The 26,294-nt window shown below is 49.1% G+C and overlaps 1 long non-coding RNA gene across 26 annotated transcripts in view; it reads right to left on the reverse strand.

The window, feature by feature from the left end:
- Positions 1–246: 246 nt before the first annotated feature.
- Positions 247–26,294, reverse strand: part of LOC103346435 (neuroblastoma breakpoint family member 4) — a 1,612,367-nt gene continuing 1,586,319 nt past the window's right edge. For 20 of the 26 annotated variants that reach the window (XR_011380966.1, XR_011380977.1, XR_011380971.1 and 17 more), the window contains 14 exons: positions 24,432–24,629; positions 22,745–22,847; positions 21,772–21,977; positions 20,140–20,194; positions 19,120–19,298; positions 17,886–17,940; positions 16,899–17,080; positions 15,787–15,841; positions 14,800–14,981; positions 11,960–12,014; positions 11,028–11,197; positions 10,520–10,759; positions 7,034–7,238; positions 247–1,247 (listed from right to left, as the gene is read on the reverse strand). This is a non-coding gene — a long non-coding RNA (neuroblastoma breakpoint family member 4). Of the gene's footprint in view, positions 1,248–7,033; positions 7,239–10,519; positions 10,760–11,027; positions 11,198–11,959; positions 12,015–14,799; positions 14,982–15,786; positions 15,842–16,898; positions 17,081–17,885; positions 17,941–19,119; positions 19,299–20,139; positions 20,195–21,771; positions 21,978–22,744; positions 22,848–24,431; positions 25,318–26,294 lie in introns of all 26 variants that reach the window. The other 6 variants (XR_011380982.1, XR_011380981.1, XR_011380979.1 and 3 more) reach the window with 3 other exon arrangements.

Below are 26,294 nucleotides of genomic sequence, written 5' to 3' on the forward strand. Positions count from 1 at the left end.
AGGAGCCAGGTGCTTCCTCCTGGTCTTCCATGTGGGTACAGGGCCCAAGCACTTGAGCCATCCTCCACTGCCCTTCCAGGCCAAAGCAGAGAGCTTGGACTGGAAGAGGAGCGAGCAGGACAGAATCCAGTGCCCTGACCGGGACTAGAACCTGGCGTGCTGTGCTGCAGGTGGAGGATTAGCCTAGTGAGCCACGCTGCTGGCGACTGTAATACTTAATTTAAATAATTACCAGGACCACAATGATAGCAAACAAAACAAAATATTTATTGGTATGGAATAATAGAAGGGATGTTCATTTATACTACAGAAATTCAATAAATATTAGTATATAGAAATAATAAAATAGAAGATTTCCAATGTACACAAATGAATATAAGAACCAATCCAGGCAGAGATGAGTAATTGGTGGCAAAATCTCTGCAGAAAGATCAATAGAGAATAGAGTATCTATACATTCTTCAATTGCCAGTCTCTACGGTTCTTGATAATATAAGAGTAAAGTATCTTTTGGATACATATCAAAATGACTGTAACTTGATATCCAATCCTAGTGTGACCGTAATGTTGATGGACAAACTGTCCATGCTTTGCCTCCAGATGTGAAGTAACAGGGAGTACTGTTTGGGAGTAATGTTTAGGGCCAAGCGAATCATGAGGAAATTGTCAAATTCCTGAGACCAGAAACTAACATGCCCTCCAAAACAAGGTAATGTCACCATTGTCAGTGACAACAAGGCGAGGAGATGCTTTTGTTTCCACAGGACTAAAGGAATACAGTAACGTACTCTTAAGCCTTAAGCAAAAAATACCGCTTCTTTTTGTTGTCAGTGAAAATTTCTGTCAAAGCCACATCCGTTGGTCAATGCTCAGCATTCTGTAGTTGTCTGACAAATGCTTCTTCATTCAATTCAGGCTGAACAGCAAAAACTCTGCTTCTAGCTGGAGGCAACACTTGTCTGACTTAGCGTGTTACTCACTCCTGGATGTTGCCGTGTTGGTTATGTGGTGAGAATTGAGAGGTGCCCAAGTTAAGGTCTCAGGCCTAGGTGTCCTTAGGTGGTAACAATAATATGAGACTGAAACAATGTCTTCCATCCTGATGGAGAACAAATCTTGAGTGGATAGGGTAGGACATGACTGGATTTTCTATCAAGATGTTGCTCATTAATGAGGAAAGCTACTTTTACTTGCACCCTTTCATTGTAGCCAGTGCAGGTCCCTGTAGCTCCAGCAGTTCCTGATATCTGAGAGGGAGACAGAGAAAGAGAGAGAAATTCAATAAGAGGTCAGGTCTTGCTGATAGCTGAGTCTGGAGGGAATGCCCAGTAGTCACAGAAGCCAGAGACAGAGAAACATGTGGAGAAGATGAGCTTCAGGTTGACTGAAGTGGGAAAATGATACCTACAGGGTAGAATGCCTCCCTAAACTTAGAGTCCAGCCTGCAATGCAGAATATGGGAGTCCTGCACACTTCTTTTTTTTTATGGACAGGCAGAGTTGGACAGTGAGAGAGAGAGACAGAGAGAAAGGTCTTCCTGCTATTGATTCATTCTTCAAATGGCTGCTATGACCGGCGCGCTACACCGATCCAAAGCTAGGAGCCAGGTGCTCCCCCTCCATGCCCCCCCGGTCGCCCATGGGGTGCGGGGCCCAAGCACTTGGGCCATCCTCCACTGCCTTCCTGGGCCACAGCAGATAGCTGGACTGGAAGAGGAGCAACCGGGACAGAATCTGGTGCCCCAACTGGGACTAGAACCAGGGGTGCCGGCACTGCAGGTGGAGGATTAGCCAAGTGAGCCACGGCGCCGGCCTAGTCCTGCACTCTTCTAACTAGAAGCTGGTGATAACACCCATTTTCCTCCTAATCCTTCTCCATGGTCTTGCCCATGTCTTTTCCCATCTCCTAAGGATAGATGTTCCTAGCACCAATCATGCACATTCAGAAAGACAGTTGAAAGCGAAGGGACCTCCTTCAGTAAATTCAACTATTATAATTCTGTGTTTCAGAGGGAAGAATAGGTGACTATGGGAATAGAGTAGATGTGTGAGCCAACGGTAATCTCAGAAACATCCAAGTCCAGTCTGTCCTTTAACAAAAGAGATGTAACTAAAGACATAAGAATTGTTCTTAATCCTTGTCTCCAGCTCTTTTTTAGAAATCTGAAGAATGGAGAGGAGAAAATCCAATCTGGAGGCTTCAATAGTCTTAAGAGGCTGTTGAGTCACCTTGAGTACATAGAAATAGGAATAAGGCCTTAGAGAGAAATCTGGCAAGTGTTTTTTGTCCAGGAGAAAAAGGAATAAAGTCAAACTCCAAGGGAGTTAACCAAGAGGACAGGAAATTGAACGTTGGCATTTCCCTGTCCATTGAAGACAGAATCCAGGGTACTGGGTCAAAGCATCCAAGCTAGTTCAAAGTGTACCCAGAGTTTACTAAAAGCACAGCGTCATTTAGAACTGCTCAGCAGTCCTCACCTACTTTATCCCATTCCTTTCCTTTCCTTCCATCTATTAAACATGAACTTCATCCCCCCTGGCCTTCAAGTTTTTCATCTTCCCTCTGACAGGCTGAGGGAGGTCACTCTCCTTCTCACTTTACTTGCCCAAGGCAAGGAGGCTCGTTCTCAATTAGAATCACTGGAGCAAAGATTGGCCTGGGCCTTGCTTATCTTCTTGGATCTTCATGGGTTTTCCCCGAGTTAACTCACTACAATGAGCTGCTCTATTTTGTGGTCTCATGTTCAATAACTAACTCATTCTCTTTTTTATTTTAATTTATTCAAGGTGTATACGTTTCATATATACAGATTTAGGAACATGGTGAGACTTCCCATCCTACCCTTCCCCCTGCCCACACTCCTATACTTCCTCCTCCTTCCTCTCTTATTCACTCTCTCAAGATTTACAATTATCTACTTTCAGTTTACTTTATACTCATAAAATTAATCCTACACTAAGTAAGAGTTCAACAAACAGTAAGAAGAAAAAAAAAAAAAACAATGTTCCTTAACAATAGAGACAAGGGCTATAAACAACCATCAGATCACAAAATGTCAAATAACTCATTTTCGAGATTTTGACCTGAATATTTGAAATTGGCATTGAGAGATAAAAAAAAGCCAGAAGTTGATGGAAGTTCCAAGATGATGGAATAGGGAAGGAGCTCACTGAAAGTCCAGGGAAATACAGTTTATTAAAAGTGGAGATAGTGTAGTCTTAGGGAACAGATAGGGAAAAAACAGTAGAGGAAAGTCTTCTGGAATTAGAGGGACACCGTGGATCTACGTGGAGGGCACGGACTCCCACGGTTCGGGACCCCAGCTGCCGTCTCTGCACCAGCGCTGGAAAGAGAGGTGAGACAAAACCATAGTAGCCCGAGACACTGGTGGAAAAGCAGCAGGAAGAACCTAGAGGGAACAAGGCTTGTAGCCCCATGGGGGAAAGTACACAAGCCTAACTAGAAGAGAGAAAAAATAAAAGGGATGGTATGGACACGATTCACTCTCCACACACCTTATAAAAGCGAGTGAGACAATACAGCAGGCGCCATTTTGGACATACATAACAGTTGCACCAGCTTGGGGCTGTGCCCACCCAAGCGGAAAAACCTGACTGGTGGGGAGTAATAACAAGAGACTAGACCTAGTGAATGTGTGGAACTTATGAACTGGGACTGTGAAAAAAAAAACACAATGGAGGGTGTGTGGGGTGTGTGGGAGAACTCATGGTTTGGCTGAGATGTGAGTAGTCTCCTTGGGAGATGTCACAAGCTCGGGCGGCCCTGGCTACTCAGTGAGAGACACTGCAGGGGATTCTAAGCTTACACTGAGGACTGCACAGATCTTTTGTGTGGTTCTTGGGACAGAGCAGATGAATATTGTATCCACTGGGGATAGCGCTCAGGCACTGATCGCCATCAAGGAGAAGTGCTCAGCTGATTACTTCCCTTCTGATTAAAAAGAGAGAGAGAGAAAGAGAGAGAGAGAGAGACAAAGAAAGAGGTGGGGGAAAGGGAGATTGATTTACCATGCCAAACCTGGGTGTGTCACCTTAAGCACACCCTTAACCCTGAAGAACTGAACAGAGCTCTCTGGCCACACCAACCACAGACAGTCCACTTAATCTAGAGTCATAGTATAACAAGAAAAGCCACCATAGTGAAAAAAAAAAAAAGAAGAAACCAAAGCATATTTCCACAATGCCAAACAACAACGGAAAAATCGAGGAAACAAGAAAAAGGAAGAAAACATGATGCTCCCAAAAGAAAATGACACTCCAATACAAGATTAAGAAGATGATGAGATGGGAGAAATGCAAGAAATGGAACAAAAAATTTATGATAAGACTCTTTAGATGTAATCTAAAACAAATGCATGAACTGCTGAAGTCCATGAAGGACAAGACAGAAAATTTCTCTTGTGAAAATGAAATCTTGAAGAATCAAAATGAAATGAGGAATTTAATAGAACATGAAATTGAGAGATTGAAGAGAAATTGAAATGAAATGAAGAATTCAATAGAACAAATTAAAAACCCAAGTACTGAGAGAATCTGCCAACCCAGATATTATATCCTGCAAAGCTCTCATTTGTGAATGAAGGTGAAATAAAGAACTTTCACAGCAAACAGAAACTGAAAGAATGTGTCACCACTTGTCCAGCCCTGCAAAAGATGCTTAAAGATGTGTTACACACAGAAACATAGAAACACGGTCATCAATACGAAAGAAGGTAAAGGAAGAAAATTCCTCAGTAAAAGATCACAGAAAGTCAAAGTATATATTAGAAATATCTTTGGGAAAATGGCAGGGCAATGTCACTACTTATCAATAGTCACACTGAACGTTAATGGCCTCAACTCCCCAGTTAAAAGACACAGACTGGCTGAATGGATTAAAAAAGAAACCCATCTATTTGCTGCTTACAAGAAACACATCTTTCCAACAAAAGTGCATGCAGACTGAAAGTGAAAGGTTGGAAAAAGATATTCCACACCAACAGAAACCAAAAAAGGGCTGGTGTAGCCATCTTAATATCAGACAAAATAAACTGTAACACAAAAACTGTTAAGAGAGACAAAGAGGGGCACTACATAATGATTAAGGCATCAATTCCACAGGGAGATGTAACTATTATAAACTTATATGCACCTAATCACAGGGCACTGGGTTATTTAAAAGATATGTTAAGGAACTTAAAGGGAGACTTAGACTCCAATACAATAGTATTGGGGGACTTCAATACTCCACTTTCAGTAATGGACAGATCAACCAGACAGAAAAATCAAGGAAACAGCAGATTGAATCGACACTATAGACCAAATGGATTTAACAGATATCTACAGAACCTTTAATCCTATACTTGCAGAATGTACATTCTTCTCAGCAGTGCATGGAACGTTCTCTAGGATTGAGCACATACGAGGCCATAAAACAAGTCTCAGCAAATTCAAAAGAATCCAAGTCATACAATGCATCTTCTCAGATCACAATGGAATGAAGCTGGAAATTAGCAACTCGGGAATTTCTAGAGCATATGCAAATACCTGGAGACTGAACAACATTCTCCTGAATGAACAGTGGGTCATAGAAGAAATCAAAAGGGAAATCAAAAACTTTCTGGAAGCAAATGAAGGTAACAACACAACATATCAAAACTTATGGGATACAGCAAAAAAGTGTTAAGAGGAAAGTCTATAGCAATAGGTGCCTACATCAAGAAATTAAAAAGGCACCAAACAAATAAGCTATCAATGCATCTCAAGGATCTAGAAAAACTGCGGCAAACCAGACCCAAAACTAGTAGGAGAAGTCAGAATGTCTAAGCTTGTCTTGCTCTACACATTTTTTGAAGCCCTGTGCTTATGTCTAATTTAGAAAATAATATTTTGTGTGAATATTAGAGGGTTGTCTTTTTGAAAACATTCATTTATTTATTTGAAAGACAAAGTGACAGAGAGAAGGAAAGACAAAGAGTGAAAGAATAGAAACAGAGGGAGAAAGAACTTAAATATACTGATTCACTAGTGAGGAGTGCAGAACTAGGGGGCAGGGACCCAAATATGTGGGTCATCATCCATGTCTTTCCCAGAACCATTACTATGAAGCTAGATTGCAAGTACAGTAGCCAGGGTTTGAGGCAGCACACCAATACGGATGCAGGCATCCCAAGCCGTGGCTTGACTGCATGTGCCATAACACCCTCCCTTAAGTTTACCTTTTGACCAATGTCTCTTTATTGTACCATCTAATGAAGTCTGCCTCATTGTAGCTTGAGTGTGTCCCTGAAGTGTGGCTACTGGGTCATGGTAATCCCTTGAACACTGGATCTGAAGGCAAACTTGACTCTAGGTCTGTGAGTGGGATAATGAGGACAGCAGCTATGGGGAAAGAGCAGAGCTTAGAGTACAGCCAAGGAGATGCAGATGACAGTGACTGGTTGGCAATTCATGTGTAATGATAGGAGGATTTAGGCAGGGACAGGCATGCTCTGGAAGCTGGTGAATTTCCCTTCTCCCCCACTTATGATGCTTCCCATTTTGCATGCTCACCAGGCCTCTACCAATCATGTGCCTTCAGTGCTCAAAAAATGCACAGAATGGCTGGACCCCTCCTACCACAGCCCCTTCCCAGGTAGATCACAGCCCAGTGACTCCCACACCCATGTCCTGGTGGCCACACCAGTAACACAGATGAAACTGAAGTTAGGGTACCTATTAGAGACCCACGATTACACTCCCCTACTGGACATCTAGCTCTGCAGCTTTCTCCCACCTCCCTTTGTTCTCTCACTGGCCTAATAAAATACTATGACTTTGCATCTTGGACTCTTTCCCTATCTCTATATTGAAAGAAATCAAGAACCAGGGCATTTTTCTATGGAAAATAGAAGGAAGACTAGACAGAAGTTACTGCAGATGGAGAGAACAAATCAGGGAAAGAAAAAATTGGGGGGAGGGAAATGAGGTAAAGCACTCATATATATAGAGAGCAATACAGAATAAATGCATCTAAGAATAACGGCTGCGATTACCTCTGCACCTCAAGTCGAAATCCAGGGATACGGTATGATAATCTCCATTTGCTAAAATGGAATTTTCTTTGGATCATCTTTTTTCTTAGGACATCGGAGCCCACAGGGTGGACAGTGACTTGGCTTGCATGGTTGCTGGTAGCTGACCCCTCAATGGTATTATCCTGCTTGGGATTGCTCGCAAGATAGCCATCAGTAACAGGCACTGCAAATGAAACCACAGGCAACAATATCCACTGTTATATGACCTTATTCTTTTGTTTTCTTTTTGACAGGAAGAGTTAGGCAGTGAGAGAGAGAGAGAGAGAAAGAGAAAGGTCTTCCTTCCATTGGTTCACCCCCTAGTGCACTGTGCCAATCTGAAGCCAGGAGCCAGGTGCTTCCTTCTGGTCTCCCAAGCGGGTGCAGGGCCCAAGCACTTGGGCCATTCTCCACTGCCTTCCTGGGCCACAGCAGAGAGCTGGACTGGAAGAGGAGCAAACGGGACAGAATCAAGTGCCCAATCCGGAACTAAAATCTGGGGTGCTGGCATCGCAGGTGGAGGATTAGTCTAGTGAGCCGCAGCACCAGCCAATATGACCTTATTCTGACACACACTTCCACCAAGGTGGACACTGGATAAGCAAAGTGACCTTGGACAAGAAAGTCCAAGGGGCAAGGGAAGCCAATAGAGATGCTTTTGCATTTTCTTATCATTGGCCTTCCTTAGAAATGATTTCAGGATAAGATTGCCAATAGGCAAACCTACTGCTGTTTGACAAAAAAAAATTAAGAAAATTGGAGCAAATGAAAACAAATAGTTCTCAGATTCATAGGACAAAAGCATGGGCTAATCATACTAGACAGAGGTTGTGCTACTAGGAATGGAGATGTCACCTAAAAATCGAGTTATATAAAAATCATAGGAAAACCCATAAGAGCAAAATTATAAGGAAAATTGGAGAAGATGAAAAACATGTATCATTATACACTTCATATGAGCATATTACATGTAACATTACTGAAAATAATATGATATATATCATGGAATTCAGGAACATACAAGGACAAATATATTTTGGAGTGTTCTTTAGAAAGTTTATGGAAATGCATATTATGACCACACAGTGCAAGGATTTCAAAAAGTTTCTGTGACATACAGAACTCATGTTTAATTCCATTTTCCATGAACATCTTTTTAAACATTTTCTTTTTCTTTTTAAAAAAGATTTATTTATTTATTTTTATTTGAGCGGGAGACTTACAGACAGTGAGAGGGAGAGACAGAGAAAGGTCTTCCTTCCATTGGTTCACTCCTCAGATGGCAGCAATGGTTGGAGATTTGCCTGTCTAAAGCCAGGAGCCAGATGGTTGCTCCCAGTTTATCATGTGGGTGCAGGGCCCCAAGCACTTGGACCATCTTGCTTTACCAAGCCATAGCAGAGAGCTGGATTGGAAAAGGGGCAGATGGGACTAGAACCAGCATCCATATGGGATGCTGGCACTGCAGGTGGAGGATTCACCAACTACGCCACGAGACCGGCCCCATTTATTTTCATTTCAATGAAAATCCAAGAGTGACAGTTACACAGAATGTCAGAGTGAGAGGGAGGAATCAACCATGTACTTTTCCACTCCCCAAATATCTGCAACAGCTAAGAATGGGCTAGGCCAAACCTAGGAGCCAGGAACATTATCTTAGCCTCCCACATCAAGGGCAGGCACCCAACCAACTGAGTCATCACATGCTGCCTCCCAGGCTACACAGTAGCAAGGAGCTGGATGAGAGACAGAAGACAAATTTGTACCTAGGTACACTGACAAAGAATATGGACAGCCCAAAGGGGCAGTTATCCACTATGCCACAATACCCATGGCATTCCATGAACATCCTGAAGCACTCTCAGTGTCATGTGTGTGTGTACATACTATATCAAAAAATGACCTTAACTGGGGTTTTGGAAATTTGGGCTCCTGCATTCTGACAGCTTTCACAATAGGTTGGAAATAAAAAAAAAAAGATTTAGGAAGAGTGAGAGAAATATATGTTGTCAGTAATACAACCTGCTATGCACCAGATAGAAAGCACAGTATGGTTGGTGTCAAAATCTGCAAAGTGCTTTCAAAGGACCCTAGACTGCAAAGTCTTGCCTCGAACCTACCATTGCTCAGCCAATTATCCCTTGAATGTGAACAGGAACGGAGTGACCTTGAGTGTGAACAGGAAGAGAGTGACTGAGCCAGTGGGTGAGCTGTGCTGGTACTGTGAGAATCCAAGGAGAAGTAAAAGATCAGGAGAAGAAAAGAGGAGTTGGGAGGGACAAGGTATCATGGCACATGTGGCAGAGAGTATGTATGCCTGTCTCTTACTGAGCACTGGCCAGGAGCTCTCTCCCAAAGAGTCAACTAGTGGTCACTGTCACATGAGACATATTCCTCCTCCTGAGCACACCATTCCCCTCCTTTCTAGAAGGTAGGCTGCAGCAGACATAAGCCACAGGCAACCATAGAGGCAGGGAAAAGGATGGACAGGATCCAGGTAGGATGGGCAGGAGGGTCCAAGGCTCAGTTGTAAGGAAATCTGAGCAGAAGTGGATCACTGTGGGCAAGAAACTGGGACATGCTATGGAGATGAGCGGAGCTGATAAATTCCAGGAAGAGTCAGAAATGAGCCTGATCACTTCATGTATGAAGGCTCCTGTTCATTTAAAAAAGAGAGGGGGCCAGAAAATAAGTTGAATTAATCAGGAAATCAAGGTAAAGGCCTAGAATGTACACTGACAAGAATATGGCTCTCACCTTGTGGCTGAAAGTGTCTGACAGAGGAAAATTGGCTTAGAAGGGAATGTTGAGGAAGCAAGAATGAAAGGAGAAAGAGAAAGAAGGAAAGAGAGAGAGTGAGAGTGAGAAAAAGAGAGAGAGAGAAAGGAAAGAAGGGAGGGAGGGAAGGAAGATAGAAGGGAGAAAAAAGAGCAACAGAGGGAGAAAGGAAAAATAAATAGAAAAGGGAAGGGAGGGAGGGAGGGATGGAGGGAGGGAAAGTAAGTCAGTCACTTGTCTTATCAAAGACAGTCTCTGGGAAGTTACACTACAAACATGGTTGATTTGCACGTGGAACAAAAGTACAAGATCACTTTGTTAAGTCTTCAACTATATGCAAATTAAACGACGAGTCACTAAACACCTAAAGAGGATACTGAGCTATTCTTAGCCAGTCACTCTGGAAATTATGTTGCTTAATAACAGCACAGCCTGAAATGGGGGATGAGATATAAATGCCTGTGATAAGTAACTTGGCCAAGTTCAACATAAAATATTTGGGAAGCTGATGACTGGAGGCAGAGCGGATGCTTAAAATCAGGCATTGGCTCACTTTACCATGTTACAGCACTGCAGACTTCAACTTGACCCTCAGAGAACACGACGGGGTCTGAATTGTCTCCTTCACCCATACACAGTGAAAATCCATGTATCAATGGAAGCTTCCTGTGGCCTTTTCTTTCTTACCTTTGTGGAGCAACAACTGGTTTCTTGAATCGATGTTTTCTGCAAAGCTGCAGGTGCTGGAGGAATCACTACGCCTGGCCTCATTGCTACCAGAGGCTAATTGCGGATCCACTGGGACTTGAGGACAGGTGTATCCCTGTAGTCTCACCCACAACTCTGCATGTGAGACTGGCACCTTCGACAGGTGACAACCTAGTATTCCATTCAAGTGTTTCTGAGGACAAGCCTTCAATGTGCCACCTGAAAGGAGAGGAGGGGCTTAAGTACAGACATGAGAGTAAATACTGGGTGATGTGTACATGAATTTGGACAAACAGGAAGTAATGGCTGCAGACTAAATGATGACAGTGCCTTAACTCTATCATACAACTCCCTGAACACAATGTGCCTTAGGCTCGGTGTGCAAAACTACACTGAATGGCAAGGGGAGAACTGTGTAGGGTACATGTCCTGTTTTCACACAGGGAGATCATTATGAACTTGGCCAAATTTCCTTGGGAATACTCACTAGCAGAAACAAACAGGCAGAAGTGTGGCACCTGCACACGACCCCAGTCACTGCCAGCAGTGCGGCAGGTGCAATCCACAAGTGATGGCATGGTTAAAGATGGATATGGACATGCCACTGGGCTGAGCAGGAACTCAGGCTGTTCTGGTTTGGGCAGCTTCAGACAGACCCTGGAGGTGCAGAAGGGAATAAGAAATTAACAAAAGGAGCAATCTTCCCACGACCTTCCTGGCTTAAACAGCAGGGCAAAGGTTCTGTCACCAAAGGAAAGGGAGCCCATCCACCAGTGGCTCACTGCTTGATCAAGCTGAAGCCTCACAGTGGGAGTGCAGACAGAGCCCGAGACTGAGGGACAGGGGCAGTGAGCTACTCAGGAAAAAGGCTGTGCCACCCACCATTGGCACCCTCTCCACTGATACTAATGAGCCAAACAGAACCTACTACTGGTCATGTGAGAAAACAATGAAGGCATGAAGTGTGCAGGCTTCAGTCACAAAGATGCACCTGCTGAGGAGGTGCTTTAGCACCCCAGGTTTCTCACCCCAGCCTGTTGCCCACCATCTGATGAGGTCAGGTCCCATCTCATTTTGTGTTATCAGTGGAAGGCAAAAATACACATGGGCAACAAGCTGAGGGCAGAAAAGGATCACCCTGCCTTGAGTATGGCAGGGTAGTGGCCAGGACTGACCAAACTCCCTGAGTAGGCTGGTTGACCTGCACAGGCTCTGTAGTTAATCCAAGGGAGAGAGTGGGGAAAACAATGGAAACTTGCAGGTCGCTCACATGATAAGGAATAACTTTGTTCCTACAAACATTCGGCTATGGGCTTAAGGGGTAACGGTGAGTCACCCCAACACATGCTGTTTTCTCCCTGGAGTTAGATTCCCCAAGTGTTGAAACAAAGTAAGCAGTAACAGAAGTTGGAGACTTACTTGGGTTTGTTAGGACCAAGATAACCTGCTACCTTCTCTTCGTACATCTGGTACACTACAAATAAAAATCAGACAGTAAAAGGCACATTAAGATCCCAGTACAAGTAACTGTGTCACACAGTATCTGACTGGAATGCTACAGGTAAATTTACATGCATTGGGAGAGTGAGTGTCTGACTCAGGAGTATCAAGGGAGGCAAAAAAAAAGGTAAGTTTTTTGTTTGTTTGTTTTTTGACAGGCAGAGTGGACAGTGAGAGAGACAGAGAGAAAGGTCTTCCTTTTCCGTTGGTTCACCCCTCAATGGCCGTTGCGGCCGGCGTGCTGCGGCCAGTGCACCGCGCTGATCCGAAACCAGGAGCCAGGTGCTTCTCCTGGTCTCCCACGCAGATGCAGGGCCCAAGCACTTGGGCCATCCTCCACTGCACTCCCGGGCCACAGCAAGAGAGCAGGACAGGAAGAGGAGCAACCGGGACAGAATCTGGCGCTCTGACTGGGACTAGAACCTGGTGTGCTGGCGCCACAGCAGAGGATTAGCCTATTGAGCCATGGCGCCAGCCAGTTTTTTTGTTTTTTAAAGATTTATTTATTTATTTATTTATTATTTGAAATGCAGAGTTAGAGAGAGAGAGAGAGAGAGAGAGAGAGAGAGAGAGAGAGGCCATTAGTTGAAGTTGAAGCAGCTGGGACACAAACTGATACCCAATGGGATGCCAGTGTTGCAGGTGGTGGCTTAACCTGTTTTACCACAATAAGGACCACAAAAGGGTAAACCATAAAGACACCAGCTAGTCTACCTTCCTGGGAGCCAGGGGATCCCACTCTCTTGGTTTCTCTGTGTTTTGGCAGGATATCACGTACACTTACTCTGTCCCGGGTGTGTGCAAACCCTTAGACTACCTTAAGAACCCCCCACTCGCCCATGTCACAACCACCAGTAGTTAAATGACCTCCGGGAGGAAAGGCTGAAATCCAATCCTCTCCCACCCGGTGTTCAGGTGCCGGTGACACACCATTTTGTGTGTGTGTACTGCCACTGAACAGAGCCATCAAGTCTATAGAGCCTCTGGTCCACTGGGACTTCTGGAGCCACCCAGAAACCTTATACATCAGCAGGCCCTCTCAGGCCGAGGGTTTAAACACAGAGCCTGGTGGTGGGTGGTGGAACACTTGACGATTGGGTAAGCTTTCTAGAGGACTCATGAACTTACTCATCCACGTGGTTTACTTCAGGGATTTCTAGGAGCCAGAGGTGGATGAGGACACCTGGGACCATGGCCAGAAGGGAGTGCCAACCAGGGCATGAATCTCAAGGGAGACAGCAATTGGCACATATGTCCTTTGCTCCTACACCACAGTCCAGACAGGTACCTCACTGGTGCCTCACTGGTGGGAGGCCCAGAGGCCAGTGTGATGTTGCTCCACCTGCCTTGGGTACCATGACCTGAGAGCACAGTCAAGTGGAGCCAGGCAAGACCTAAGAATCAAGGAATCAACCAAGTGAGAGACACCAACGCATGAATGTCACACAGGAGAGGCCTTGGGCCTCACAACTCCACAACTCTCAATGGAGGAGGTGCTTAGGATGACATGACATGAAATGAACTCATGGTGGAGATCTCAGGGGATACAGGTAAAACTCAAAGTCCAGGGGCTGAACCAACCAGCAGACCCGAACTGACCAGAGAGATACTCCAGATGCTACAAGCTGGGGACTCACACCATTGAGCACGGTGCCTTGCTTCAGCCCATCACATTCTCCCATACAGATTCAGGACAAGTGGCAGCAGGGTGGACACATGGCTATGAACTAGAGAGACACTGTGAGGCTCAAAGGAGTACCTTTCCATGGGAGTACTCACCATAATGGCCAAAGCCTCAGGAACATGCGACAGCTGGGAGCTGCGGATTTCAGGGGGTGTCTGCAGGTTGTGTAGCAAGCAGGTGGAAGGCTGCTGGTGTGGACCCCGCTTCCTAGCCTGCCTGAAGCTTGCAGGCTTACAGGCAATTGCCCTAGAATAGCCTGCCTGGCAGGCTGTGTCTCAGGGCCAAACACTGTGTCCCAACTCAGGGGACCGTCCCAAGCCAGAAACCACAGTGAACGTGGATATGCTTCACACCCACCACCCATGGGATCTCACAAGACTTGGGCCCTGTGTGCCGGCCCCACCCCTCCAACACCCACAGGACCCCTGGGTCTCTCAACTGCCGGGCTTCCCAGACAGAATGCTGTGGTCGCTGGGAGAGGCGTCCAGGCCGGCGACTCAGGCCTCCCCCCGGCACACGGAACACCCAGGACACGCAGAGCGTTCCAGAGCGCTCTGGTGCGCGGCGCTCCGCCAGCTGATGCGAAAACCAGGGACCACTTGTCTGCTTGCCACAGCTGGGAGCTGCGGCTTTCAGGGGCTGTCTGCGGGTTGGCAAGGAAGCAGGCTGAAGGCTGCTGGCGTGGCCCCCTCTTCCTAGCCAGCCTGAAGCGCGCAGGCTTGCGGGCGCTGGCGCTGGCCCTGCCCTGGAATAGCCTCTGGGGCCGCAACGACGTGCCCCGCGGGACCTGGCAGCCTGCGTGTCAGGCGGGGCCAAACAGTGTGACCCACACCCCAGAGGCAGGCCCGACCCGGACACCGCAGTGAACGTGGATATGCTTCACACCCACCACCCATGGGGTCTCACAAGACCTGGGCCCTGTGTGCCGGCCCCCCACCTCCACCCGCCCCCCCGCTTCAGGCGGCCCTGTGCCCCGGGGCTCAGCCTCGCGGCTGGCTCCGCGAAGGAACACTGGCGCTGTCCAGGGATGAGCCCCAGTGGCTCAGCGGGGACACCTTGCCCCGGGAGGACTCACCGAACATGTCTATGGTCTGGAAGATGTGGCATTCCTCCCGCCGGAGGCCCCAGGCACTGTCACAGACCTGGAGGTACGCCACGGCCACGTGCCTGGCCGCAGGACACGGCCAACGGGGTCCCGCGATGGCTGCACATGGGACAGGGAACTGCCCCAGCCGGGGCAGCTCGAGTTCGGGCCCGCTGGGGTGGGAAGGAAAACCACAGCAGGGTCACCAATGCGGCAGGTGGTCGAGCCCCGGGCCCTGCCTGCTGGCCCAGGGAAGCCAGTGCCTGCGTGGCTATGGGCACGTGGGCCCCAGAGGCGGTCCTCGTCACCCGCCAGAGGCCAGCTCTCAGCTCTGCAGGGGTTGCTAGAGAGAGCCGCGGACTGAGCCGCAGGCACGGCCGGGCCGGGGCCGGGCAGACAATGGACTCGGACCCCAGAGCTCTGACCCCGCCCAAAGCACTCCAGGACCCTCACAGGAGCTCTGCGGCACGCATCGACTGCCCAGGCCGCACCTGGCACCGCCAATGCACCTGGCTTGTCGAGGTGGCACAGTCCTCTGGCCACCGTCAGAACCCCTCCCCCACCACAGTCTGCCTCCGCAGCCTCTGTGGAGTGGCCCGGGATTCCCCGAGGACCCGTCCCCGTGCCGCCCAGCGAAGGCTGAGTGATGTGGTTGGGTCGTGACTGCGGGCCAGACTCCGGTCAGCCTCCGCGTGGAAAGCGGGACAGCCACCCGGACTGCAGGATGTCCTATGGGGCCACTGGGTGCGCAGGGATCCCGGGACGGCCTCCCCAGGGGTGGGGGCAGGCCACAGCCCTCTCCGTGTCACTCGCACGCTTGGAGGCCGTGCTGCCACCGGGCCCATAGACACACGGGGCCGAGGGTGGCAGTGGGTGTGCGGGCACCACGCGGCCCAGCCCTGGGCCTCCCGGGATAGCGGGGAAGTCTGCCGGGATCCCAGCCCCGGGGCGGGGCCTTCACGGGGTCGGGAGACCTACCTGGGCAGGGCAGGACCTAGGGAAGGCCGCTCCCGATCCAGAGCCGTCGGGCCGACTGCAAGTCGAATGAGACAGGGAAGGCCCCACTGAGGACTAGGCTTACCCACGCACAGGCCAGGACGTCCACACCCCCTAAAGGACGGTCCGTCGTCTGGGTGGCTCGAGGCTTGCCGGGAGGCAGGGCGCTGAGTCTCCAGGCACTGGCCTGGACTGGCGCCCGCCTGCCATGGGGGCTCTGGACCGCCCTTCAACCGCCCTACCTCACGTGGCAGGGCCCTAAGGAAGCCTTCACACGCACCGGACCCCAGCTCAGTGTCCTGGGGCACCCATCTCCGCCCTGGGCTGCGGACAGCAGAAATCTAACCCCGACCCACACAATTCCAAGGGCAGCGTAGGCGGCACAGCGGACTCTCCCTGCCCGTTCTGCCAGTCGCTGGGCGGGGGACACCCAACACCCACAGGACCCCTGGGTCTCTCAACTGCCGGGCTTCCCAGAATGCTGTGGTCGCTGGGAGAGGCGTCGAGGCCGGCGACTCAGGCCTCCCCCCGGCACACGGAACACCCAGGGCACGCAGAGCGTTCCAGAGCGCTCTGGCGCGCGGCGCTCCGCCAGCTGATGCGAAAGCCAGGGACCACTTGTCTGCTTGCCACAGCTGGGAGCTGCGGCTTTCAGGGGCTGTCTGCGGGTTGGGAAGGAAGCAGGCTGAAGGCTGCTGGCGTGGCCCCCTCTTCCTAGCCAGCCTGAAGCGCGCAGGCTTGCGGGCGCTGGCGCTGGCCCTGCCCTGGAATAGCCTCTGGGGCCGCAACCACGTGCCCCACGGGACCTGGCAGGCTGCGTGTCAGGCAGGGCCAAACAGTGTGACCCACACCCCAGAGGCAGGCCCGACCCGGACACCGCAGTGAACGTGGATATGCTTCACACCCACCACCCATGGGGTCTCACAAGACCCGGGCCCTGTGTGCCGGCCCCTCCCCTCCACCAGCCCCCCCGCTTCAGGCGGCCCTGTGCCCCGGGACTCAGCCTCGCGGCTGGCTCCGCGAAGGAACACTGGCGCTGTCCAGGGATGAGCCCCAGTGGCTCAGCGGGGACACCTTGCCCCGGGAGGACTCACCGAACATATCTATGGTCTGGAAGATGTGGCATTCCTCCCGCCGGAGGCCCCAGGCACTGTCACAGACCTGGAAGTAAGCCACGGCCACGTGCCCGGCCGCAGGACACGGCCAACGGGGTCCCGCGATGGCTGCACATGGGACAGGGAACTGCCCCAGCCGGGGCAGCTTGAGTTCGGGCCCGCTGGGGTGGGAAGGAAAACCACAGCAGGGTCACCAACGCGGCAGGTGGTCGAGCCCCGGGCCCTGCCTGCCGGCCCAGGGAAGCCAGTGCCTGCGTGGCTATGGGCACGTGGGCCCCAGAGGCGGTCCTCGTCCCCCGCCAGGGGCCAGCTCTCAGCTCTGCAGGGGTTGCTAGAGAGAGCCGTGGACTGAGCCGCAGGCACGGCCGGGCCGGGGCTGGGCAGACAATGGACTCGGACCCCAGAGCTCTGACCCCGCCCAAAGCACTCCAGGACCCTCACAGGAGCTCTGCGGCACGCATCGACTGCCCAGGCCGCACCTGGCACCACCAATGCACCTGGCTTGTCGAGGTGGCACAGCCCTCTGGCCACCGTCAGAACCCCTCCCCCACCACAGTCTGCCTCCGCAGCCTCTGTGGAGTGGCCCAGGATTCCCCGAGGACCCGTCCCCGTGCCGCCCAGCGAAGGCTGAGTGATGTGGTTGGGTCGTGACTGCGGGCCAGACTCCGGTCAGCCTCCGTGTGGAAAGCGGGACAGCCACCCGGACCGCAGGTCGTCCTACGGGGCCACTGGGTGCGCAGGGATCCCGGGACGGCCTCCCCAGGGGTGGGGGCAGGCCACAGCCACCTCCGTGTCACTCGCACGCTTGGAGGCCGTGCTGCCACCGGGCCCATAGACACACGGGGCCGAGGGTGGCAGTGGGTGTGCGGGCACCACGCGGCCCAGCCCTGGGCCTCCCGGGATAGCGGGGAAGTCTGCCGGGATCCCAGCCCCGGGGCGGGGCCTTCACGGGGTCGGGAGACCTACCTGGGCAGGGCAGGACCTAGGGAAGGCCGCTCCCGATCCAGAGCCGTTGGGCCGACTGCAAATCGAATGAGACAGGGAAGGCCCCACTGAGGACTAGGCTTACCCACGCACAGGCCAAGATGTGTACATACCTCAGGGTGGTTGTCTTGGTGGCTCAGAAGCTGGCGTTTAGACTGGCGCCTAGTCCAGATAGTGGCTTTGCTTGCCTGCCAGGGTAGTCTTCGGACCGCCCATCACCCACTACATTTCAGGATCTCTATTGCGCTGTATACCCCAGCTTAGTGTCTTTTTTGCGCCCATCTTTGCCCCGTGCTGCCAACAAGCAACATTCAGCCCTGACAAGCACAATTCTAATGTTAGGGTAGGTGGGATACTTGACTCTCCCTGCCTACCCTGTCAGTCGCTGGGTTGGTGAAACACACAGGACCCCCAGGTGTTTCGAATGGCAAGGCTTCCCTGAATGCTGTGGTCATTGGGAGAAGTGTTACGGCCTCATATCTGCATAGAGATATCTCTGCAGTATCACTCAAAGGTACTAAAAGTTGTGAGTAGTGATATCTGTTGCTTTTTTTTTTTCAGCATATTTTTTATTAACTGGGTGTCAATTCATCTGACCTCTGCTATTTTGTTGGGAAGTGTCAGCTCCACACTGGGATGTCTTGGGTTTTCTTTTTCTCGTGGTTTGTTATGGACAATCAATTCAACTCGATTTCTAACTGCCTCACCACAGTCTTGACCTCAGTGACCATTGGTGTTTTTCATACCCTCTGCTTTTTGGGTTCATTTCATTTGGGCCCTGTGCTCCTCTTTATCTTTTCCTACTCTCCTGTATTCTTCCAGAACTGGTAGCAGTTACAAAGTTTCAGCAGTTTGTGAAGAGATTGCTGCTGAAGGCTCTTAGTCTCATCCATCGTTTTTAGCCAGACTCATTGTGCTGACAAGCCTCTGGCTGGTCGGATACACTGCTGTGGGCATGAGGCGGTATTATCTCATGGGGTGTTTCTGGGCAACCACATGACTCCAACTCTAGTTGCTATACTATGCTTAGATCCCCAAATTCCTCATGTGTTCATGCTGTGTAATCTGGTGTTTCCTACCATGAAGCCATGGGCCCTGCTCCAGCACACAGGCTCTTGTTACTCAGCTAGGGCTGGTGGCTGCAAGGCAGACCTGTGGCTGTGTACTGGGGAGAACCCTGGGGCTCGAAGCATCACCTTGCCCCAGAAGTACTCACTGCCAAGGCCGGCTTCCCTGAAGAAGCATTCTTCTTGCTGGAGGTTCCAGACACTGGCACAGATCTCATCGTAAGCCACCTCCACAATGTTGTCCATAGGACAGGGCCACCAGGGTCCCACTCTGGGTTTAGGCAGGCCATTGAGAAGCTCCAGCTGGGCCAGCCTGAGACTTGGCCTGCTGGAGTGTGGAGATAAGGCACATTTACAAACATGGGACGTGAGTAGCACCAACTCATGCCCGCCCTCCAAAGCAGTAACAGTGCATCTGTGGCTAGAGGTAAAACGGGCCCCAGCAGGTGTCCCACTCCCTGGTCACAAGGTGACTCTGAAAGGACTGGCGGTGACAAGCTGAAGACTGAGTCACAGGGATAGAGACACATGGGCAGGACATGTCCTCTGGCAAACAGCTGCCTGCCCTGCTAGGGAGCAAAGACCTCTGACACCCTGCATGGCTGCCTCCCCAGTGAAGGAAGCACCAGGAGCCTCACTGAAGCTGTGGGTCACCCCTGAGACCCAGTCAGGCATCAACTCCCCAGATATCTCGATGATGACAGATACACCTGCCGAGGAGTTCTTGTACCCCAGCACTCTGGCTCTCTCACCCCCACTCCTCAGACTGCTCCCTCTGCCTTCTGATGGCTGGCTCTGGGATCTCAATGGATCACTTTTTGTGCCACCCACAGATGGAATGCCCTTGCATGGACAGAAATTGAATGTAGTCCAGAGAGTGGCCCTCTCCTCTTGTGAGCCAGGGAAACTGTGGTGACTTCCAGAATTCCACATAAAGGCCACTTGGTCTGAGTCAACCCTAAGACTATCTCTTGGGCAGTGAGTGGAAGAGGCCATGCGAACCCCTTTGGGCAACTCCACGACAAGATGCAATATTGTCTTCTGAGACAGGAGGACATGGTCCTGTGGGAGTGCCATGGCTCCCTCAGCCTGTTTTGTCTCTCCCAGGATCTACTGTGACACTTCAGGGATCCCTGCAAAGTCAAAGTCCACAGGGCTGGCAGACCTACCTGGTATGGGGAGAGTCCACGTAAGGCTCCTCCTGGTTCCCAGATGTCTGGTTGACTGTAAATCAAGTCAGATAAGGAAGGACACCTTCAGGAAATGGTCCAACGCCACAGCTACCACCACCAGGACTTCTACTTTTCCATGAGAGACATCTGGGACTTTGGCAACAGCCTCAGAGGCTACAGTGTGTCTCCAGGCCACCATCCCGGCCTGATCATATGCCCTTGGAGCCAGGTGATCCCATTCTCTCCATTGAAACAGGATGTTACCCACATCTCCCGTGGCCTCATTTTCTGGAAACCCTAAGATCATCTGGCCCCCAACAACATCAGCTCCAGCAATAGGCTACCTGGCTGTTGGGTTGAGAACAGCCAAATGCGAATTTGCTCTTCATTGTCTTGGAGACTGCATGGACAGTGAACTCTGTGTACTGCTACTGGGTGGAAGTATGAGTTCTACAGAGCCTCTGGTCCACCAGGATCTCTGGGGCCACCCAGAGAGTGTAGGGCATTAGTGGCTCCAGTCAGACCTAATGCCCAAGATGGAACACTGAGGGCATGGCATAGTGTTCTAGAGAACTCGGGAGCTCAGTCAACTTCATCAGGGAAGAGAAAGGCCACATGGTTTGCTAGGCTGAAATCCAGAGGTAGCTGCAAAATGCAGGGGGCTGTGGCTGTCAGGGAGTGTTACCAGGGTGTGAATATCCCACAGGAGATGGCCATAGTGTTACTTCTACTGTGAAAGAGATTATTTGACACTCTACAGACAAGGAGATTGAAATCCACAAAAGATCTGTCACACGTGTGTGAAAACACGCTGGGGAGCAGCCGAGACTTTCCACTCTTGCACTGTGGCTTTTGTTCCCTCTCACAAGCTGCCTCCAGTCACATCCTCTCTCCGGTGTTTTGAAACTGGAGGGAATACAGTAACTCTTCCCTCCATACCCACCCTCCCACCCCACCTTCTCTGGCGGTGATAGAGCTTGAGATTGAGTCACAGGGATAGAGACACATGGGCAGGACATGTGCTCTGGCAAACGGTTGCCTGCCCTGCTAGGGAGCAAAGACCTCTGACACCGTGCATGGCTGCCTCCCTGGTGAAGGAAGCATCAGGAGCCTCACTGAAGCTCCCACCCCACCTTCTCCCTCTCCTATTCCCGTTCCACAAAAGGTTTCTCTGGGAAAAAAAAAAAAAGAAAATCCCAGATCTGGGTTTAGAAAAGTCTGTATATACTATCAATTCAACAGTAAATTTCTCTCTCCCCCGCCCATCCCCGTAACTCTGCCTATAAAATAAAAAATCAATCTTTATAAAAAGGTAAGTGTATTTCAATGGAAATAAAATGGAAATCCAAGCATGAAAAAAGAATGCTAGAGGATGCGGCCTCCTGCTCCAAGGCCAATTGCATCAGGGAGGAGGAGATCTCTGCAGCCCTGGGACCTTCAAAGCTCTGCATTTCCCACTCTTTGTTCCTACACAAGTACCCTGACCAAAAATGGCCGCAAATGTTTAGAGAACTATTTACAGAATTGTTTACACAAACCTACAGACTGTTGGTAAATGTTCTTTGAAGAAGTGTGGAGTCGGATGCCAACTTGAGACCATCTTAAGTCTCAGAGCCTTGGCCACCTTACCTGTGCTGAGTTTGGCAACAAGGTGCTCTGTCAGCTTGAGCAGCTCAGTGAGTAGTTGCCGGCTCTGGCAGCTGTCAGGGTCCTGCTGGGTGAGGAGGGCCTGGAGATTTTGATGAATGAGCTGAGAAAGAGCTCTCCCTTCCTGTAACTTCCGCTGTAATTGGGTCAGCTCTTGGGCCTGCTCTTGAATTTGAACACCACATTTCCTAAGGTGTGACAGGAGAGAAGATGTCAAGGTGGGAACGGCCCCATGGTGTGTTCTGTGTCTCTGCAGAGATTTGGTGAGAATGTGCTCACAGGGCCCTCTAAGCAGCATCACTGCCTGTGTGGGAAAATGCCCACAGTAGGGAAGAGGAAAAGATGGAGCAAGAGATTCCTCTTTAGTAGAGAGACAGACCTTGCGAGATTACTAGACACTGGGCTGACTTTTTGGTTCTCTAAACAACACCAAGGTTCTTCCTCAGCTCCCTCACCAACATGTTCCTTAAGTTCCTCACTCCAGCCACAGACCTTTCCTTATTAAAATGCAGTGTGCAGCGAGTGGTCACAAAGGTAGACACAGAAACATGCCAGGCACAATGGCTTTCAGCAGAAATAACGACTGACAGGGAGAATCTAAGACAGCATCCACGGTCAGGAGGTGATGGAGACACAGTTAATGAGGAGGGGATCCTACAGCACTATGTGGATACAAAACTTCTCTGTGTGGTTCACGTTCTTCAATTTTGTATGTGAATTTCAAGTCAATAAGTGCCTCGTTTTTCAAGTCAAAAAGAGGTTCTAAATATCCACTGCAGCCTACAATTTGGTGATTTCTCTGTTGTCTGCCTGCTTTATAAATCTGAGGGGTCAGCCCACCATGTAAATCCCTGCCCTTCTCCTGGCCACATCAGTTCTTGGTTCCCCAGCTGAGCTGCCCCACTTGAGAGATGCATTCACCTTTCCACCTGCCCACCCGAGAGAGCCCCCTTACTTGAGATTCTCCGCAGGTAGCAGCTCCTCTGACAGCTGCCCCTCCAGGAAGTGCGGCTTCTCCCTCAGCATTGATTCAATTAGATCTTCATACTCTTCACAATCTGAGGAAAGACACGCACACACATACACCTGCCTCAGTGGAAAGGTGAGCGGGCTGCTAAGGTCACTGTCTGTCAGGAAGTGGAGCTACACCATCAAGCTCTTGGTGTGAATTTCCTCCTCTTTGTTTCTTTAGCTCCCAGGGACAGGACACTTATAATCTCCATTTTATTTATATTTGTTCAGGGATTTAAAAAAAAAGCTTTATATATTTTTTTGGAAAGCCAGAGTTACACAGAGAGAAGGAAAAGCAAATAGACAGAGAGAGAGGTCTTTCAATCTTTGGCCGATCCAAAGCCAGGAGCCAGGAGCCTCTTCCGGGTCTCCCACATGGGTGCAGGGGTCCAAGGCCTTGGACCGTCTTCTACTGCTTTCCCAGGCCACAGCAGAGAGCTGGATTGGAAGTGGAGCAGCCAGGTCTTGAATCGGCACCCATAGGGGATGCCGGCACTGCAGGCGGTGGCTTTACCCACTATACTACAGTGCCGGCCCCTCAGGGAATTTTTTCTAATCCCTTCTTTTTTTAAAAATATTAATGTTTTATTTCTTATTTTTTCAGTTAACTTTTTTTTAAAGATTTACTCATTTATTTGAAAGGCAGAGTTATAGAGATTCAGAGGCAGGGAGAGAGAGCTAAGTCTTCCATCTACTGGCTCACTCCACAAACGGCCACAATGGCTGGAGCTGTGCCAACCTGAGGCCAGGAGCTAGGTTCTTCCCCCAGGTCTCCCACACAGGCGCAGGGGTCCAAGCTCTTGGGCCATCTTAGACTACTTTCCCAGGCCATAGCAGAGAGCTGGATCAGAAGTGGAGCAGCCAGATTCAAACCAACACCTGCAGGTGGTGGCTTTACCTGCTATGCCACAGCGCTGGCCCCAGATAATGTATTTTTCATTTATACTACTGCCAAAGGCTTAATGGCTCTACTTAATAAACAGTTCAAGAAATAAAGAATAAGTGGACCATAATCCAGCCAGAGAATAGACAGGAGTTATATACAATAATCAAATCAAAAGATGCTCATCTTCACTTATGTTAAGTAACTCTAAAGTAGTCATAGAAACACCAAAGCTATAGTAGTATATAATTCCCACCAATTTATTGGATAAAGATTTAAAATAACATTTGAGAAAATACTACATTGGCAGCAAATGAGCGAAGAAGAGTTCAAATGCACCTGAAGGGACTTGGCAAAGTGACTCAGCTGGAGCGGGACAGTGTCAGAATTCCCACCCTACAGCTCAGTGAAAACGTGGAAAATTGGCTGAACTTGTGCTTCAGTTATTCCTGCACAACCAACTGATGCTGCAACTACTAACGCTAATCCTTCTCAGAGCATGGTAGCTATGTAACTTATTTGGTAGAGAGAAGAGAAGGATCAAGGTTAGCAAACAGGTCATTTCTCCAAGAGGTGACATCAAATACTCATCATTTCGGTGACACTGAACCTATAGAACTTATTGTGGAATGGGAACATGAATAATGCTGTGCCTCCCATTCAATCTATATTAACAAATTTCTCTATTTTATTTGTATTTCTTTTTTAGAAATAAAACATTAAACACAGGGAAAAAGAACGAACTTACTGTGGTCCCGCAGGTGCTTTGCCAGGAGGTAGGCCTTAGTCTCAGCTCTACGAAGCTTCTCCTGCAGTTCTTTTGATTCTCGTTGGCTCTTTGCCAGTTGAGAGCTTAATTGCTCACTGGTTTCTACCCTCACGTCAAGTGAGGGACCGAGAGTCAGTGCCATATCGATGCTTGTAGCAAAATGAGTATATCCAGGGACTAGGAAGAAGACACCCAAGAAAAAGAGGAGTTAAAGAAAATGAAACCTCTTTCAGTAGGACTGATAGATGAGGATAACTGTACCTCCCAACTTACTGTTAGGAAACACCCCACAACACTTTAACGCCTTTATTCTCGATTCAGTCAGGTGCCAGAGCTCAGAGCATAAGCTCCTGCTTATTGCTCAACATCTGACAGAGTGAGAGAAGTAGGGCTTCACTTCCAGGTAACTTGGCAGTTACTGTCACAGAATCAAAACACGGTGGGTATCATGGAATCTTGGGAGCCACTGCCTTCCAGTTGCCTAGGCCACCTGGCTGATGCACAAGCCTGATTGGTCCTTTTAAAGTCTTAAGGGGACCACCTCTGAAAGTCTTAAGGGGACCACCTCTTAACGTCTTAAGGGGACCACCCACTCAACACAGCCTCCACAGTTGTGTACCCCTGGCTGAAACCATAGTCCTACCTTTTCCCAAAAGCGTCTAAGCATATTTCTCATTCCTCTGTTCTAAAAGATTAAGGCAGGACTCATATCCTAACAATTTTTACTTTAAGGGTTGTCATAAAGTCACTCCAACTTTTCTTTATGTCAAAAGAGACCACAAGGCTTTTCCACCACTGAGAGATGTTGAATTATAAACTGCCATGATGTTCTTCTCAGACTCTTCAGCTTCTTAGACCCAATAATCTGTTAGGAACAAAAGCACAGCAAAACACTAAGCCAAGGGTTCACTTTTAAATGTTTTGTATCCCATCTCAGTAGACTTTCTGTTGCACTCAAGGGTTGTGCTGGCTTTGCCCTGACAGGGGCAGCACATGGGCATTTCATTCAACTGAAAGCCAGTTAGATGCCCTTACATCCTCAGTGTCTTCCTCTAAGTGGGCCTGCCCTGTTTCACCATCACTTGATGGACACTTTACACTTGACACTTACGGGTTTCATTCGAGCCCACAAGAGCCTTTTCAAGATATCAACTGACACAAATAGTTGATGTGAACCTCCCCCCAATACACAGTGAACATCCATGTGGGAAAACTTGCAAATCTGATGGTATTCTTTTCATATTTGCATTCAGTTTATCTACATATTGAACAGGATCCATCTGCAGTTTTTATGTAACATTGCCTGATAAATTTTCTTATTGGCTAAGTCCTATTGAATGGTAGCTGAATTCCACTAATGAGGCTGGTCCTGAACCCCTCAGCATCTTCCCACTCTAATGTGTAAGATATCAGTTTCTGAGATGAATCAAAGGTATGAAGAAATTCATTTTCAGCTGTCTCTGATCTTCATATTCTATGGCAGAAATAATTATTCATCAAATTCTTAATCTTAAAAAATCATAAACTAAAGCATCACAAGATTACATGTCCTACTTTACATTGTACAGGGGTGGATTTAGGGTAGTGTTAATAAAAACAAAGTAACAGTGATAACTTCTTGGTGAATTTATACCCAGCATTTGGCAAAGCACTGTACAAATGACAACATTTCACTTTCATCACAATCCTTGAGATGATCATGAAAGTACAATGTCCCAAAGAAGAGGGACAGGAAATGACTCCTCTGGCCATATTTAAATGAACATATTCTCTGGTTCTGGCAGAGTGGCCAGTGAATAAAGGGAGCAGCACTTATTACAGCATCATTTTCCAGGGCATATA

This window comes from Oryctolagus cuniculus, chromosome 12 (genome assembly GCF_964237555.1).
Source record: "Oryctolagus cuniculus chromosome 12, mOryCun1.1, whole genome shotgun sequence".
NCBI lineage: Eukaryota > Metazoa > Chordata > Mammalia > Lagomorpha > Leporidae > Oryctolagus > Oryctolagus cuniculus.